Source organism: Epargyreus clarus, unplaced genomic scaffold (assembly GCF_041222505.1).
Source record: "Epargyreus clarus isolate Ecla_fem2 unplaced genomic scaffold, WU_Ecla_fem_2.2 ptg000027l, whole genome shotgun sequence".
Classification (NCBI taxonomy): Eukaryota; Metazoa; Arthropoda; class Insecta; order Lepidoptera; family Hesperiidae; genus Epargyreus; species Epargyreus clarus.
Genome location: NW_027332234.1, coordinates 13371600 through 13391329, shown reverse-complemented (window position 1 = coordinate 13391329; position 19730 = coordinate 13371600). Strand labels below are relative to the sequence as shown.

General features: G+C 34.2%; 1 long non-coding RNA gene across 1 annotated transcript; it reads right to left on the bottom strand.

The window, feature by feature from the left end:
- Positions 1 to 14961: 14961 nt before the first annotated feature.
- LOC140754005 (uncharacterized) lies at positions 14962 to 16480 on the bottom strand. Its single transcript, XR_012103620.1, has 4 exons — positions 16233 to 16480; positions 15626 to 15804; positions 15333 to 15478; positions 14962 to 15031 (listed from the first exon to the last, which is right to left on the bottom strand). It is a non-coding gene; the product is annotated as an uncharacterized LOC140754005 (long non-coding RNA).
- Between the last annotated feature and the right edge of the window lie 3250 nt (positions 16481 to 19730).

The window sequence follows — 19730 nt, the reverse complement described above, 5'->3', positions numbered from 1 at the left end:
TATCATACGCTTATCTCCTTCAGACGTTAAAAAAAACGAGAGATAAAAAGTACCAATACAGTTCACAATCTTTGTAAAACTAGTTATATCTAAAATTGAACAACGCTCCATTGCATTTTAAAAAATTAGTATAACTTATTTCAAAAATAAGTGCAATAATTTATTTTGTCTGAGTGGTTTTGTATACTGCTCACAACACTTTGAATTCCAGTGTAATCAACAATTATTGTCCCACTGTTGGGCATAGGTCTCATTTCAGAGTAATCTGTCGTAGTAGGCGCTGGCCAAGTGCGAATGGTAGACACACACCCTTGAAATTTTCTTTTTTTTTTCAGAATTTTTCAGGTGTGTAAGTGTCCTCACGATTTTCTCCTTCACCGTTTAAGCCAGCTCCACATTTTCAAAAATCAGATCCGTGCCTGGGGCATGAAGCTGAGACCCCGGGATAAGAGGCCGAGTTTCTAAACCAATAGGCTAGGAGTGCTTATTATCTCATTGTAAATTATCTTATTTAACTTTTAAATCTTTGGAATGTAGCCAGAGTTTATGACAAAATACTACTCGTTGATTACCATATTAAAAGGAATGACATGTCATAATGTAATTATTCTTAAATAAAGATATTGTGCCTCTAATATAAATGCATTGTTATGCATTAAATGCAGTACGCTGTACTTTTGTAAGGCTGTGGGACAAGTGATAATAGTTTACGACTTATTATTACGTAAGCTTTTTATATATTAATACTTAAACGATGAGGCAGGTGGGCTATCTGAAAGAAAGCAGTCACCATCGCCTATGGACATTTGAAACACCTTTAGGACGACTTAATACAAATCAGAGCGCCTTAAAGATATGAGTGTCAAAATTGAACAGGTAAGTCTTTGTAGATATTAACTACCGAAAAAACAAAGTAGTAATAAGTATTAGAAACATTAAATATGTTACGCGCATATAATACAGGAAGTAAATTACAATTGCTTGTGCTGCAATACAAAAGAAATACTGAAAAATGCATATGTAATTTATCAGCGTACCTGACAAAATATCGTTATCATAGATGTATAATTATGTACGATGTCTGCAACCTTGTTTTGTCCCACTAAACAAGCAACTAACACATAAAAAGGGCATCCTGAAGTTACATGCCGTTTTTGGTGCTATTTTATTAACAATGGCTCAATTAACTAAAACGCTTGCTCCTATAACTTGTACCACACCACCGGAACGATGACGGAAGGTGAAAATGCAGTACATTACCATATTACGGCTATTGTCCTCTGCATCCGCCCAGCAGCATACGAAAACAGCATCCGTAATAATTACTTTATTACTAAGTACGAATATATTAATATTAAACAATGATATGTGCTTATGATATAATAATTAAATACTCGTATATAAATCGTCAGACAACCTTGTTAGAGAACGATTTACAGTTCGAACATAACTCTTTGTGGTTTAACCCCGGAGGCACTACCACCACACCTATTTCAGTTGCACAGTGTTAAGCGCTGTAAAAGAGTGTGGTCAGGGAGATATACTTATCCGAAATCTTCAACCTTAGTCTTCAGAGGTAGCACCGAAGTTTCTGCCAACCTCGGGTAGGAATCTAATTATAGATGCACGTTAACTATTTCTATATTATAAAATATACAGATTGATTACTAACTTATACCTATTTCCACCACTGACATGTTACCTGTCTGACATGTAAAAGTTTTTATATGAGCTCATATTAAAACTTTTTAGAAACAAGGATTGCATGTTCCTGTTTAGACCCTTAGGGGATGGATTTAATGAAAATACATATACTTTACGACAACCCTTGAAATGGAAATAGGATTAATGTTAACAGCGTAATAACACTGTTCATAGTAAAAATTGGTCCTTCGAGCCGGATTTTTATTTTAATCCCTAGAATGCGAAATATCTCATTTAGCTTCTGAGCTCGGAAAATAGATAAGCGTATGCAAAGTTTATTTATAAGCAAGATATTTCTTTCCCAGATCAGACGCAATGGGAAATATCTGGAAGACGGGACGCTCCAGGAATCCCTGATAAACTGAACGCCTTTGTCTCGCTGTTCATTGTTATTGAGATTCCCTTTCTATCAAGTCTGGGTTTAGCCAAGTGGGAAACCGGCGTATAACGTTACCGCTTACGTTGATCAAGTATAATTTAAACACATTTGTATGATTTTTGTATGACCGTCATATTAATTAGCCCAATTTAATGGTTTCGAAATTAGTCCTCAACCATATTTTAATTCCACCAAATGTCACATTTCGCTCGATCATCTTTGAAAAGCACCAAATGTGTTTGCAATCCTTGATTGTAAGTGGTCTTTGCCGTCTGTTACACGTAGTCAACCAACAAAGTCTTCACTCAGTCGGACAATGCGTTGCTACTAAAAATTAAGTGGAGTCCTGGTTTAAGTGCGTACATATTGAAGTTGCGTAAAGTCTACCAATGCGCTTTTGTTCAGCATGGAGAGTCAGACTTAAAAGTTTAAAATTATCAATTTGAAATGATCATTGCCCGCATTGGGTCAATTATGGACAAATGTTATATAGACCCTTTCTTTACTTAGAATTTTCAAATGTAATGGACGCGATACACATAAATATACCCAAACACATAAACAGAAATCTTCATTATTTTATTAAAATCTGGCTTGACAATAATCAAACCGGGAACCCTGCGCGTCCGACCGTATAACCTCTAAAACTGAGTCCTATAATGGGGACATAATATTAAAGAACTTACTTAAAGCACAATAGGCAGATAGACAAAGCCTCGATCAGTTTATGAGACATTCCGGAAATGCCGCGCGCAAGATATCTCTCATTGCATTGTCATACCACTGTCACCAACCTTTTTCCATTTTGTAGGATATTTCCTGATTTATATACATTGTGATTAGATAAAGAAAAAAATGATAACTTTGTATTCAGGGCTAATGTTTAAAACACAGTAGAGCCTGTATAGTTCGATAAGAGGTACCACCCCCACACCTATTTTTAACGTGAAACATTTCTTACGTTTCAGAGGACGAATGTGAAATTTTCCAACTTAGCCATCAGAGGTAGCAACATATCAGTTGCCAACCTCTGTTAGGAATTAAATTTTATCGGGAGTTGCTATTTCCGGCATTAGCTATTTCCTATAAAGTGGACGACGTCCTCGTTTGCTACTTTACTATTAAACTAAAAATGCCTGTTCTATATGAATTTTGTCACAGATGACCTAAATGTCATGAATGATGATCTTGGCAAAATAATTAATTTGGTCATATGTGAATAAATCTCACACGCGGCAGTGACCATTTACCATCAGGTAATGCAGGTCCTGTTCGTTAGTTACTAAAAAGTCTTCTATAAAATCAGTATTCTAAAAAAATATGTACTATGAAAATTTTGTCACATATGGTCACCCTATTTTCGTACAGACTTCGAACTATGTGAACAATGGCATCTTTATTCAATTAGATTTTGCACCACTCGACTCTTGTTTTATTCAAATACCACAGCAATTAAAAATCTTAGAAGATTCACGCTTATTCATAACTCAGTTAAGACTGATATTTTGCACTTTTTTTTAATGAATCTTCAAATTAGAAAATCGGTTTTTTATTTATTTAAAATTAAATCAGATAAGCTAACTGGTGGTAAGCAGGCATGTTAGTGTCAAAATTACAGTTTTGTAAGATTTTTTTAAAAGCCTTTCCAGCTTCATTAAACTTAGTAATAACCCTGGATTAAGTCAGGACGGAAAAACTATAATTACGAAAGGATGTAGTTGATGTAGATGGAGTTTCACCTTCTATTGCCTCTTAGAGATGACGCTGGTTATCCCAAGGTACCTACTGTGCGATACGGTAGAACCTTATACAACGCTCCTATCTCAGGTTAATCTTATGATCAGGTGAGATAACTACTTGAAATTTTAACAATCGTAAATAGAATTCTAAATTAATCAATTAGATCTGTCTGGCCAGGGATCGAACCTGGGACCCTCTGCGCGTCAGACCGGTATGGTGACCGCTGCACCACGCGTCATCGAATAGGTGTACGAAAATTTAAACTTGCACATTTTATACACCAGAAAAAAATCGATAGTTCCATCAAAAGTTGGGGATGGAATACAATAACCATTCAACTTTATATCATACATGTTCCTTTATCTCAGCACAACCCCATCAAAATGTCATTATTTCTATTGTGTTTCCTGAATTCCGGTATCACGAAGGGCCTTTTTCGGTGTTTACCCTTAAATTCTCGTAGCCCTTTGGAGCAGGGATTTAATTTATCAAAAACACTACCTCCCGTTATTGTGTTTGGCAGATCAAAGGGTCCTTTGCGCCAATAAAAGGGTATTAACTCAAAACAAAATTGTTGAAAAGGTTTTTGTACATATTTTTTTACGAAATGATATAGGTTCGAACAATCCTTCATAAACAGTGAAATACAAAATTTTTGAAAATTAATTTTGCAAATTTATATATTTTTTTAAACTGTTGAAAGCAGAAAATAAACGTGTAAGCTATCTCTTTTGAGTGGACAGGAGTTCTGTAGAAGGTCACAGAATGCGTAAAATGTCAAAATGACGGCGTGTTTCATGTCTTAAAAATAATACTTTTAATATTAAAATTTACGTTCTAAATGTATAATACTTTTCATCATCATCATCAGTGAATTAATGTCCCACTGCTGGGCGCGAGTCTCCTCTCATAATGTTTAGACGATAGTCAAATCCATCAAAAGGCCGAATTTCTTAACCACTTGACTATCATTGCTTTTTAATAATGTTCATTAAATTGTTTGATTCTGAACTTTTAAACTTATTTTAATTACCCAAAATATCGCGAAAAACTGACATCTAACTAATAAATCTGCTAATACGCTACCATCAATCTATCCACTGAAAGATCCACAACTTTAGACACAAATACATGTAACTTGGAATAAACATTTGTATTAGCTGACAGGCGTTATGGGGACATCCCTTATTCAGCCGAAACATTCAAGATTGGACCTTAAATCAATCACTATTCGCGTAAAAAACTTAGGCTGTCCAAACTTGACGATTTTGCGATTGCTGTCCTAAAAGAAATCGCTTCGACTTGACTTTGTGTATTATTTTAAAACTTTTCATGCTAGTAATTTTACATACTTTACATTTTTTGAAGTTCTAATAATAAATAGACTAGTATCACAGTATAAGGATCTATATCTACCGTGCTAGTATGGTTTCTGTTCCTGCAATAGATTCGAACTTTTGCATCTTAATTTTGTCACAATTATGCTTTTCAAAACATGATGGTAAATCTAAATACTGATGTTTCCCATTTTTCGGGCATGTATATTAAATAACACAATCATTGGTTACCATTTAAATTGTTTTAGTACTAAGGTTATAAATAAAGCAAGGTTAGTAATATCGCGGTAATTTTTAAGAATAAATTTCTTCAGATTAATATTTTTTTTTAATTATCGTTATTTTAATTAATATAACAGTCTCGTCTTTGCATTATTTTTCGATCGTCTCGATACAATTTAAAAAAAGTAAAGAAAAAAATTTTTTTTTATCGAAATGTCGTAATGTTGTAAGCAGCCTACATTAATGTACGGGTCACCAAGAGTTACGAGGCCCGTATATTGAGCCTATAAAATAAGGTACCTACTGTATAAACATTGTTGACGGAATATTCAATACCATTGATGTCGGTCACAGAAACGGATTGATTAGCTGTCATTGGGTAAGTGGTGTCTACACGATGACCTCTACCCTTACCATGAGTTTTTACGTTTTGACAATTATGACTGTTTTTGGTGTTTGTTTACGTATTGGCCCATACAGTATCCAAGTTCTGACACAATCCGCTAAGGGCGCTGATTGGAAATTGTATGGGCAAGAATCCAGAAAAGAAAGAAGAAAGAAGAAGAAGAAGAGATTGTATGAAGAAGTGCGGTAAGAATCCCACATAACCCCGTGTCGCTCCCACGGCATAGGGTACCTTTTGAAGGTTGAAAAAAAAAAAAAAAAAAAAAAAAAAAAAAAAAAAAAAGGGTATTGGAATTGAATATTAAATGTTGAAGGTGGCAGAACCCTTTGTGGTTCGACTCCGGCGGCACCACCGCCACACCTTTTTCTACCTAATAACAGCAGTGTTAGGCGCTGCTGTGTTCCGGTAGGAATATCTAATCCTATCTGGGGTTGATTACAGATGTCCATGGGCGGCAGTAGCCACTTACCATCAGGTGGACTGCATGCTCGTCTGCTACTCTAATATTATATAAAAAAAATGAAATTGAGAGGAATGGTTCAGTGGGTAACGATCGGGTCTTGATTCGAATCCATAATTATATAGTTGAATATAAAGCACACATAGCCCAGCGACTTGTGTATCTCATAATCGGTCTAAAAAATTAAGTATCTTTGGTCGTGGTCGGAAGTTGTATCGGTAACCGCTAGTACTTAAAAGAGGACTGAGTCCTCTGAGGACTAAGATGGGACGCCTGAGATAACGTCAAGTCTATGACTCCCGTACAATACAATTTAAACCAGAACAAAGCAGCGCTTATCACCGAACTGCCTCCGAAGTCGAACCGCAAAGGGTTCATATACAAACTAGTTTTCCATACCAATTTCAAATTCCTTTACATTCAATATTGCACATGCACCATATTGGAAATACCCGAATAAATCCCATATTGGAATTACAACTCCATTTGAACTCGGTACTGAGTACAGAGTATTCATTTTCCACAATACGCGTTTCAAAATCAACATCGCTCTCTGCTACCATAACGAAATATCTATTCGGTTGTCTGTGCGTCATATCTGTACTGTGTTTGCTCAGCGGGCCTTAGGCGCAGGTCACATGTGGAGGTTGAAAAATCAAATATTTACCACCACAATATACTAAGTAGCAATCATTTCAAAAATTAATATTACCTCCGACGCAGGGATTGGGATATTTATAATAATAATTAAATTATTTATTTTAGCTATAGACAGGCCTACAGACGGCAGGTTTAAGGGTTGCTATCATAGAATAGAAAAAGTTGCTATGTTCTGGTTTGAAGGGCTAAAGGTTAGAAGCAGCTGTAATGAGTGTAAGACATTTACAAGAGATATTCAAACTTAGTCATTAGTTATTAAAATAGCAACACCTGTAGCCTATCTCAGATAGTCCAATCTCAATTGAGATTAACTACAGAAATGTTTTTCATTCAGACTTCATTCAGAATATCCTAAAAATATTATCTCCAAGCGTCCCAACCGCCGCGTTCTAAACGCTTCATGTGCATTCCTCACTAATAACGAAGCACCGCTGTCTCCATCTGCCCCCAGCAGTTCGTCTAAACCGAATCTAGATTCAACCTGCATATACGCGGACGTAAGTTATGAACGATTAGCGTGTTGGTATCTTCAATTTGTTTTGATATTTGAGTTTGATACTTGAGTCCGTATTCACTATTGGACCTAATCGGAATCTTTTTCGTGTTAATTAATCATATATTAATTTAGACTTTGCTGGGCATTACGTACAAACTGCCCAGCAGTTGCACAGTAATACAGTTTAATACTCGTAGTCTACACATTCGCTTTGCCAATGTCCGATATTGTAATATGACAATATTCGCCTGTAGCATCTCACAATACCTATTCTGTCTTATAGACTAGACAGCCGCAGTCTAGTGCGATGATATTCTGGTTTCAATATGATCGTACTAGACTCTATGTATAATATTTATGTGTAACGCACACAATTATATTTACAAGTTTCTTACAACATTGTCCACAAATGTTATAATGTACATGTAATTCGTTTTAAGTAAAACTCTTTTACAAAATCCAACCGATCAAATTCATTTTTTTTTATTAAATGATTAATCATCTGACGTACCTACTGCAAGTCCATTTGCTATAATCCTTCATATAAAAACACATATCGTTAATCAAATCGCGCCTCTCATGACTTAGAGCAAACATTAAAGACGTAATGCGATTTGGAAGCGCGATAAGTTCGTTTGACGATGAGAAGAATTGCATCCGACTTCGTGTAGCTGCACTGCATTGCAGCTCAACTGGATTAGCTGCCAGCCCCATACATCACCGCTGATAGGGTTGGGCTTGTAATAAATATCTATCGTCTATGTTGTTTATATCTAACATAGCTTGGGACAGGATGCAGTAATAAATATTTTTTCGCGGCTATTAAGTTGCTCCGTCATCAGCCGATTTTTGATCCTCCGCTGGGCAACCCTTGAAGGTCCATTATAGTACTAAGGTCACGTAATTAATGCTATAAAAATAGTTCATAGAATGCAATCACAATAAATTCTACGTATGTTGTTCGGTATAGAGGCAATTGATAAGAAATAGTTCAACTAATTTTCATTAAACATTTACGCGAAGTGGAATGGGTACAGGATACGTTTATAAACTTAAGATAGGTAAGTCTGCCTTACTACACCCTACAAACCGAAAAAACAATTTTAGTTATTAGGCAGAAATAGGTGTTACGCTAATTGCTCCAATTCCTAACCTGGAAATAAGCCTTAAAGGTGAGACATGTCAGTGTAATAAAATAAATTATTCGATGGCATCAATTTCAGTGCATATTTACGAATAACCGACGTTTATGGTAAGTCTTCATTTCAGCTACAAATTTTGACCATTAGATAAATTGAAACCAAGCCTGAGACTTGCACACCCTCCGGATATGTCATATTCGAACGCGCAATATCGTTTATATATAATCATATATATTTTAAAGTAAAAATGGGTATTTATTTATTGGATAATAATAAGGTTATATACAATATTTGAAACAATAGAGTTAAATACTAATTAAACTAAAAAAAAATCAAATTATACACTAATAGAAACTTATTTACAAAATGTACATATATACAAAAATATAAAAACATAAAAACTTCCATAAAAAATGATTACCATCGCTGTCCTTGGGCAAGGTACCCAAGATGCTGGCAGCATTTCTTTCGTTTATACAACTGCCAAGCATCCGGGCCCCATGGACCTAAAGTTTCAACACCAAACGCCACAAATATGTAGTTATTACACAAACTAACATATTTATGACGCTTGGCGTTTTCAGCAGCAGTAGCCGCCGCCCCCGCGCCAGATGATGATGCCTGGAGGTGAGAAGGAGCCAGTGTGTCGACACACGTAGCGTCCCACACCAACATCCTTCCCCCCTTCCAGGGTATTAACGTCATACCGTCAGGCCGCTTGCCATCATCACGTGCGAGACCATTCGGCTCTAAACAAGCCGGCACATTGACGGTGACAAAAGCCCGACGAATGACGTCATTGATGGTGGCGTGGCGCGATAAGCGACCAGCACTGCGCTGACAAGAAAGTCCATGGTGTCCAAATACATCGACGTCTGCACCGCAATGACAGCGATGGTGCTCAACTGTCTTTACACCCAGACGCAAACGAGTACAAACTGATAGAGTTAGATTGTCTAAAAGTGTACCTATATTTCCCGAAGGATATGCCTGTAGCCAAAACCCCGACTCCCGCTCTGCTACTGCAAGGAGACGAGCCCTCTCTGCAATATCATGTGCAGAATCAAGAAGCTGATGACGCACAAGTATGCAGAGGGGTTCGTCCCAAAATTTTTGTAAGTTATATTATATCGGATATTTATGATATTTTATACTAAAACATTAGAATTGCCAAAATTTCTTTAAAGGTTTCACAGTTACTCATACCTCATGATTTTAAGGTCGTTGTGAGGTTTTAAACTTTAAATTTACGCATTTGGAAAGTACTTAATAATAGTTTCTGGTAATTCAACTATTAGGAGGTCCTATACAAATATAAAAAAGTCAGTAGCCTTTTAATTTTTGATTACAATAATATAAATAACGTGTTAAGTGATTTCAAACTTCCAAAAAATACACTATAACAGTACCCTTAGTTTGAGTATTTACGTCTTTACAAAAATGACTGTTTTTGTATTTGTTTACGTATTTTCCATAAATTTCCAATCAGTTCTGATACAGTCCGCTAGAGGTGCTGATTGGAAATGTATGGGAAATACGTAAAAACTTAAAAACTCATACTAAGGGTACAGGAAACAGGATGTACAATGCGTAGGCTCCTTAACACTAGTCAGTGACAGTATGAACGAAGCGCGAGTGCACAAACCACGTGGCTAATGCATAATACATGTTAGAATTAGTGGCTTCATATTATGTGGGTGGTGATATATTCAGTTTTGTGTTAGATGACAATGTTATGATGTAGATGGACTGTTTTAATGTGGTGGACTTATATTGTGAATATTTATGGGTAGTGTACGTGCAACGCATGTGTTATGAATAATGTTTGGGTGCACTGCATGTCTGCGTGTGTGCATGTCTGAACTCACTCATGGATCCTGTAAGTATGTGTTTTATGTGCGTATTACAAATTATCTATCACTTAATGATGAAGGAAAATATCGTGAGGAAACCTGCACACCTGACAAATCTAAAAAAACGTTTTCAAAGGTTCACCAATTCACACTGGGTCAGCGTCGTGGACTAATCCTTCTCATTCTGAGAGAAGGATTGTATCGTAGGGACAGTAATGGGTTGATGATAGATATGGTATAAGGCAGATAATATGAAACATGGGGCCCACCACCATCTTTTAAAAACCATCATAATTCAGGAAAGTTTTATTTCCTCCTTAAAACAGTAAAATATTCCGTCATACTCAGTTGAACAAATTTAAACCATTATTAATTTTTCGCTTACCCATTGCATAAAACCAACTGAAATTGCCATATTTTACTGAAAAAGTTAAATTTCCTGCAAAAAAAAGTAAAAGTATGATTAAAATAATATTGTTTTAAGAGATGGTAGTAACCCCCCAGGTCATAAAGCAAACGGCCTTCGTGATGAAAAGTAGTCACCATCGCCGATTAGCATTATTTATTAGTGGTAGAACTCTTAGTGGTTCGACTCGGGCGGCACCACCGCTACACCTATTTCTGCCTAACAATAGCAGTGTAAAGCGCTTTTGTGTTCTGGTTTTAGGGGTGGTAAGGAAGACAAACTTATCCGAGGCGTTCCAGCTTAGTGCTCATGGGTGGCGGCGCACCTCAGGTACCAATATATATTCTAATTCCATTTGGTGTTGATTACAGATGTCCATGGACGGCAGTAGCCACTTACCATCAGGTGGACTGCATGCTCGCCTACACCTCGCTACTCCTATATTATATAAAAAAACATTTACAATACCAAATGAGTTGCTAATGCACAGACTTTAAAAAAATATTTAATGTATTATTTAATAATTATATAACGCTAACGAAGTAGTACTCTCTGAAATTGGGCTTTTCAAAAAATATATTCAAAATGGCTGTAATATTCCAAATTTTCGGAGATGATGTCGACTAACCCTCCTACCGTTAACAGTGCTATCGTCGTTTTATTTTTATACTACAGCAATAAAGATGATGGTATCCGAAGGTGTGAACCACATTCTTTGAGGGCAACTAGGGCGGAAGATCGGGTCCAAAGACCCAAGTAGAGCGGAAGGTGTCAGTATAATGCTGAACTCCACAAAAGTCACATTTTGATAAATAATGACGGCCATAAGGTAAGTTTCCTTTTATCTTTTGAAAATGTATACAATTCTCTTTTAATTGCTGTTTTTTTTTTTTGTTTTTCCGTCTGCGGAGTGTAATGTTTATCTCATCCTTTAGTATACCCTGCAGCCCAAACTGCTTAACCAATTTTCTCCTCTTAGAATGAGAAGGATTAGACCATGGTCCATCGCGCTGGCCAAATGCGTATTGGTAGACTTCACATACCTTAGAAAACATTTTTTTTTAGATTTCTCAGATATGAAGGTTCCTCACGTTTTCCTTCACCGTTTAAACAAGTAACAATTAATTTTTGAAACGCACATAACTTTGAAAAATCAGAGGTCTGAGATTTGAACTTCGGACACCTCGGCCAAGAGGCCGAGCTTTTTAGCCACTAGCCTATCACTGCTCATATCCAACACAATCTAAATATATATAACTCAAAGGTGACTGACTGACGTAGTGATCTATCAACGCACAGCCCAAACCACTGGATGGATCGGGCTGAAATTTGGCATGCAGGTAGATGTTATGACGTAGGCATCCGCTAAGAAAGGATTTTGATCAATTCTACCCCCAAGGGGATAAAATAGGGGATGAAAATATTACTTCGTAACGCAAGCGAAGCCGTGGGAAAAAGCTCGTATAGCATAAAATTAGTTAATTGAAATATCAACAATAACTACATCTACTTCAATTATATTCAAAGTACCCTATTTAAATCAACACCATTGGTAGTTAGAGAACAATTGAGACAAGGTAGTCGACATCACTCGGAAACCTCCCCTTCCGTGTCGTGAGGATGCAGATGAATTCATTAAGATACTTGTTACTTCATTTTGGAATTAGTTTAATTTGATTTAGTAGAACTTTCAGTTACTATTTAAATATCATCACTCTAATTCTGTATATGGCAATAAAATGAATTTAAGAGACACATTATTTGACAAAGAATTATTATAAAAACAAAAACCTGACTGCTAAGAATAATTATCTGAAATAGGATTCTATCCTGGATGGTTCCTATGTCACTCCCAGACAGAAGTCTACACGAACGAAATTCGGATTTTCCAAAATTTGTTAATATTATTCAGAGCCCCCGCATACTACAGACTTATCGGGCGATAAGTTTAGTAATGCCCTTAATCTGTATGACGAAGTATGCAAAGTGCACACCTTGCTATGAGTCGGTATCCGTCGATATACCTACTAATGAAAAGTCCGACCAAACTATCCACCGATAAAAATCTGTAATTTGTAAGGGGTCTAAAACTACCAAAGAAAATTGGCTAGCAAACAAAACAATGGTAGGTACTGAAATATTTTACATTTGTCTATTTCTTTTTTATATATAAGTTCAATTAATTACTAAAACGCTACATTAAAACGTCTGTCTGTCCAAAATTGTTTACGTACGTTTAGTGTAAGTGAAAATAATTATATTATACATTTTCAGCATAACTTCTGAGAATAACGGAACATAAATCATTCCATATTTGCGAAGGTTTCTTAATTCCAGTTTGTGAGTTCAATTTTCAGGCATATTTTCATGTGTTTACGGTTTAATTTTCATTGCACCGAAAGACAAAACATTCAAAATGTAATAATCATTTTTCACTTAAAACAAAGCGACACGTCAAGCAAACACACTATAACGGTTAGGGTTGTCACTAATAGATAAGTTAAAGACTTTAAACTTATGGTGTTAAATTATGTTATTACAATTAGGATTACATTATAAAGTTAATTTGAAACAAATAACGATAATTTACTATTTTATATTTGACATAAAAATTTTTGATGTTAAAAAATTAATGTTTGATGATCACAAAGTTACACGCTTAAGTCACAAATTTAAGATTTGTGTAGATTTTGAAATCTTGAATTAAACGCAAAAGTTATCTAATATAACTGATGTCTAAAGAGAGCGCAAGTGTTTCAAAATCTTTTTTTTATATTCAAATTTCAAGCGTAAATATTTTCAAATCATAATAGTGAGAACCCTAAGAACACAACGGCCCTAACAAAAGCGTCTCAGTTTCTTGCTAATTGTTGTTGCTTCCACGTTTTTGTTGCTTCAAGTTCAGCGCTTATTTCAGGAACTAGTGAAATTTATTGTCGGAAAAATCGTGAAAAGTTACTTTTTTGTACCTTAAAGTTGTGAAAAACTACGTTTGTCTTTGTTATAAATTTAAGAGTAGCTATTTCAAAAATTTCTCATAAACACTTTTTAAAACTTTGCCCATTTATATCAGTTTCTTATAACAGTTTAGCTCTGTTGTGATTAGTTCTAAGGGATTAGTCTCAAATTAGTTGTAAGGGAGAAGTCTAATCATAACATTTAGATCTGACTTCTACCTGGTATCTGAAAGGTGAATGATTCTGTCCATCGCTCCATTCCAACAATGAAATATTATCCTTTGACCAGGACACAAGGCGTTCCAAATTAGTTCGCAAAGCTTACAACGCGCTGTAGCTGACTAAGGGCCGTATTAATAAACAGATCTCAAGTTTGAGATCTAACTCAAGTGTAATCTTAAGTTCGTTATCGTATTAATAAACAAAACTTAAGTGTCAAACATTAAACGCGCTCTCACTTGAGATCTGTCATCGCATTCGCTAATTAATAAATCAAACTCACGTCTCAAGTAGCCTCTTGAGATGCGTTCTGAGATGCTATTAGCTGAGTGTAGTCGTACCTTGACTTGAGTCGACGTTTACGTATCGCCGAGAAATGGATTTTGAAAATATTTTAGACGAAATAGATTATTACGATTATCATGAATTATTACGATAATATTGATGATCGCTTTAGTTCTCGGTTACCGAAAATTTATTTAAGGGACGCTCAAAATCCTTTTTAAATGCCTAAATAAATTTCAAAAAAAGGTATAGATTCTATTTACACTTCTATTTCACAGTATCACTAATTTTTATGTTAATTTATATCTTGATTCAACTTCATAATTTAGCTATTATGATTTAAATTTTTATGTTGTATTTTTTAATTGAATGGAATTTTTATTAACTAATTGTAATGAAATTATTTTATTTTTTATTTTTTCTCACGTGATATCCAGGATTGATTGATTTAATTAAGATTGCAATTGTAATTCATATATTTATACTCTTGGAGTATACTTCTGTAATGTATTTTTTTGTACCTCTTATTATTCAATTGCATGCTACTTTGCACTTATAAATGATATTTACTGATAAATTATGATATTTACTGCTATTTACATACAAAGTGTAACCAAATGTGTACGGTAAGGCTGGTATGTGTCAAAAATACAACAATTATAATTTTATAAACAATATATTATACAGAACTATATCTAGTATTACAATTATAAAATTTTAGTTCCTTTTCAAAGTAGATTTAAATGTTAAATTACTCAGCTTTACCTGAAAAAGAAAAACCAGAAATGCTTTATAATATAACCTAATTATATAAAATAGGAAACTTATTAAATTCTATTATTGCAAAAGTAGCTTTAATTCATAATTCCAAATATAGTTCTAAAAAAAAAAGAAAATGAAATTCCTTATAATATAATCTTTTATATTAAATACGAGATTTATTATTACTCAAAATGTAACTCTAAATTATAATACCAAATATAGGTTTTAAAATATATACCTATTATATTTACTCTGTTTTTATTGAATATAATAATAATATTATAAGTAAATAACAGCTATATACCTAATAAAATCAAAAGCTTTTCTTTTTTTTTTCTAACATTGAGGAACGGGGATGCAAAGATGCTGTTCACCGTCGGTGGAGTGCTAGGCTTGATTATTACTTTCTCCTTTTCTTGTGTATCATCAGGCGGGGCGTAACAGTCATTTCTAAAATAAAAAAGAATATTAAGTAATGCAATCTGAAATATTACTAATTATTGTATAACCTTAACTAACGCATAGCTAACTATAGTTAGATATGTAGATGCAGTACTTCAAATAACAACTAACTTTTAAAACATTTAAAATACATACCTGATACAGTGTCGAAATCAATTACATCATCAGCACTAACAAGTAGCCCTGGAGTCAGTTACGATACATTTGGATTCATTTCTGCATCACTGGTAGAAGGGCCGCTTCCATTTGACAATGTTATTCACATTGTTGTTGCTTTAGGTCATCCACAAACGTATTCGTTGCTTACTCGTATCCTACAACATTATCATAAATATAAAATCATGCCATTTTTATCAAATAGAAGTCATTTGTATGTATAAGTTTCTGTATAATTTTCTTGTATATATTTTGTAAATAAGTCCATTTTTAGTTTATATTTAACATTTAAGTTAGTAATTAAAAATGTATCAATAAAGAGTTACATTATGTCACAGTAAAAAAAAAAAAGTTTCTGTTAATTCTAAATTAATAAGATTATAGTAGCTCTGTATGGAAGTTAACCTATACTACAGGTTTTTTACCCAATTTAGGCAGCTGACGATACTGAATTAAAATAAACGATTATATTAAAGACTACTCTGAGAAGATTGTAATTGTACTAATGCTTCATGAAATACAAGAATTATTATTAGGTATTTGGTTTAAGGTTATTTGTACACATGAAAAATAGATAAGTACTTACTTGACGGGGTATGTGGGAGATATTCACTAGCAATTTTATACCATGCAGAGTTCTTCTGTTGCACATAATGTCCGTCAATTTTTTTAAACTCCACTACATTATTATATGAAAACGTTTTTTCCACTTCACTGAATATGGTTTCTTATTCATTTCCATAATAAAACAGTCCAACTAATGTAAATACAGCTAAATAATTCGCACTTCACATCCAACTCATAACAAATAACAATGGAACAACAGTAAACAAACTAATGTCTCGACGCGTTTTGTTCACAGTAACAGTATCTGAAACCGAACTCGTAATATTTTTTCCGAAAAATATTGCTCGTGAAATCATTTACTTTTAATTAAATATATAATTTAAAAACTATTTGTTTATTTTATAAATATATTTAATGAGATATTTCACTACATTAAACATTTTATTGCATTAGCAAAGGAGCGGAACCGAAACGCTGCATGACGTGATTGTAATGTTCAACTCTCATTCATTCATAGCTGTCATTTTAAAAAATATTTTTAATCTGTTCTACTGTTTCGAATGAGATGCTTCTCTTGAGACCGGTATCAAATGATACGCACTTGATACTCATTTATTAATTAGCGACGCTCTCAAGTCGCTGATCGCAACTTAAGAGCGACTCAGTTGATACGAACTTAAGATTGATATTGAGATCCATCTATTAATACGGCCCTAAGACTAAATTAATTGTAACCGTAATTGACATAAATAATACGAAAAATACTGCTCAATTGCAACAACAATATCAATACCGGAATAAAAGATTTGAAAGTCGAAAACAAAGCAAAAACTAACATTTAAAAAAATGCCCACATATAAATTGGATTAAATTTATACCCATCAAAGAACTAAAAAAAATATTTGCATCAAAAGCGAGATTTGTATCAGTTGTTCGCGGATTTTATTTAAGGCTTTTAAATATAATTGAAATAGCTGATAGCCAATACATAAATCGTTTTCTAAAATCATAGATTCCTAAATACAGATGTGACTAAATAAACAAATAACAAAAAATATAGTTTAAAAAACTGAAAATCACTGTTATTGTTAATTGTTCTTGTTAACTGTTATTGTTAATCAAACTAAAGAGAAAAAAATATTTTTTAATGTAAAAATAAAATGATTGACGAGAATTAATGCAACTTTTCGAAAGGTGTGGGTTGCTTATATCCATGCTTTTTTACTTATATTATTTGGAAATCCAAAATTAGTTTAAAAATTATGCTTACGCTTTTAGATAGAATTATGAATGTAGAAAGTGTCATTTTTTTGTAGAATTATATGTAATTTAGTAGAGTGTCAAGTTCCCAATTAATTAAGAAAACACCCAAACTACATCTCTGTGTGCGCTTGGGTACACATCTTACGCACACATTCAAAAGCAACATCAGAATTTTGAATTAACACCTTTATTAATAATCAATCTTTTAATTTTTGACTACCAAAGATCAGAATTTGCCAATTTTTAATACGTAGAAATCTAATTTTGTTAAGAACGAAATTAGATAGATTGAATATAAATAACAGGGGTAAGCATATCTAACAATTTAAATCTGTAAAAGCATTTCGGTAAAGAATGACCGACCGAATGTATTGAACGAATGAATGGAACTGTGAATGGATTTTATTGTTGCGTCCATAGTGTGTTTGATGGAACGATTAATTACGGATCGCTTTTGATCCATTTCCTCTGATTTATTGTTCTACGCTGGTGTTAATATCCATTTATTAATGCTGGATTCTTGGAAAAATATTGTTTGATGAATCCACAAATGGAATGAGAAATTGTAATAACTACACGCATAGGATTTTGAAGATGGTAGAACCCTTGGTGGTTGGACTTCGACGGCACCATGTCACACCAAATTGCGGCGATATTAAACAATTATCTCAGGTGTTCCAACTTAGTCTCAGGAGGAGTAATGCATCTATAGCTGACCTCAGGTAGTTAGCGCCCTACCTGAGGTCAGCTATAGGTATCCGGGGTAGGTATCCGGGGTTAATAACAGATGTCTTATAGAAAGCTTATAGAAAGCTCTGAACTAAATTTATTAATGAGCTTTGTTATTTAATTCTCATTAATGCATTTATTAAAACATCAAGCGTCTTAAAAGGATATTAAGATAAAAAAATCCGGAAGATGTCCATCAAGTTATCATAAGGATGTGATAGACATAACGAGGGGATAGCGGATTAGTGACAAAAAAGAACACTGAAATCTGAGAATCTATGCACTTGCGTGGGAACGTACCAATTAATACAGAGTATAAAATATTGATATTTTAAATTGGTTTACTTTTATATTACTTTTACTTACATAAGAACGACTTAGAGGGATTTTTGCCTAATTACAGCAGTGTTAAGCGCTATTATATTCTGGTTTGAAGGGTGTGGTAAGGGAGACATACTTTTCCCAGGCATTTTAACTTAGTCCTCAGAAGAATCAGTGGTCGTTCTGGTAGGGATGTGGTATTATCTGGGGTTGATTGCAGATGTCCGTGGGTGGCAGTAGCTACCTAACATCAGGTGCACTACGTGCTCTTCTGCTACTTCTATATTAACCATAGGTATATTAAAAGTTCCTATATAAATCCTTAGTGTGTTTTGGGTAACATTTGGCCCTTACATTAATATACCTTAATAAATTATTAAAACCCGTCGTGGCTTGACACCAAGTTTGCGCTGCTGTTTTGTAGTTTTGAAGGGTTCTCCAACCTGGTTAGCATTCAACCTGGGCAGCATCAGATCTATGGCCAAACTTCGGTCTCTAATCGCATCTGGTCGATTACAATTTTTCACTGGTGGTAGTGGCTATAAAAAAATATGTATTTATTTCCAAAAAACTGCTACTTATTTGTGTTAAATGTAAATTATTTCGAAACAGTTACGATATTTCTACGGAGTGACACTTTTACGAAGGTAATTTTTTTTTCTCTGAGAGGTTAGACCCTAACCTATGTTCTCCCCAAGTTTGTCGTGGTACTTACGTGACACCCTGTAATTCTAGTAAGTTTGTACAATATTGCTTTGTTTATAACTGACTATTTTAGATAACCCTCATTAATTAACTTTTACTATCCGAAAATAAATCCTCATTTAGATCCGCTTAAGATCGTATCTTGCTTGATTAATTGTTATTAATAACACACATACGTTATACTACTTTTAACTGATTGTTATTACTTTTAGGATAAAAATAAGAGTGTGCCTAATGGACGAGGTATAATAATTCACACCACATTTTTATAAACAGTATTTAATGTTGTGTACTGTACAATATTACACGTTGTGCTAAAACCTAGTAATAAACTATTACTTGTTTTATGCTAATCACCCCTTCGGTACTATCGCGTAAGCCATAGTTGTGTAGGCTACAATCTTGCCGCTTGAGCTACTGAGCAGTCGCTTAATCCACTGCCGCTCAGGCATCCAATTTCTTGTTTGAGCTACCGACTTCTTGCACGAGCATCTTATTC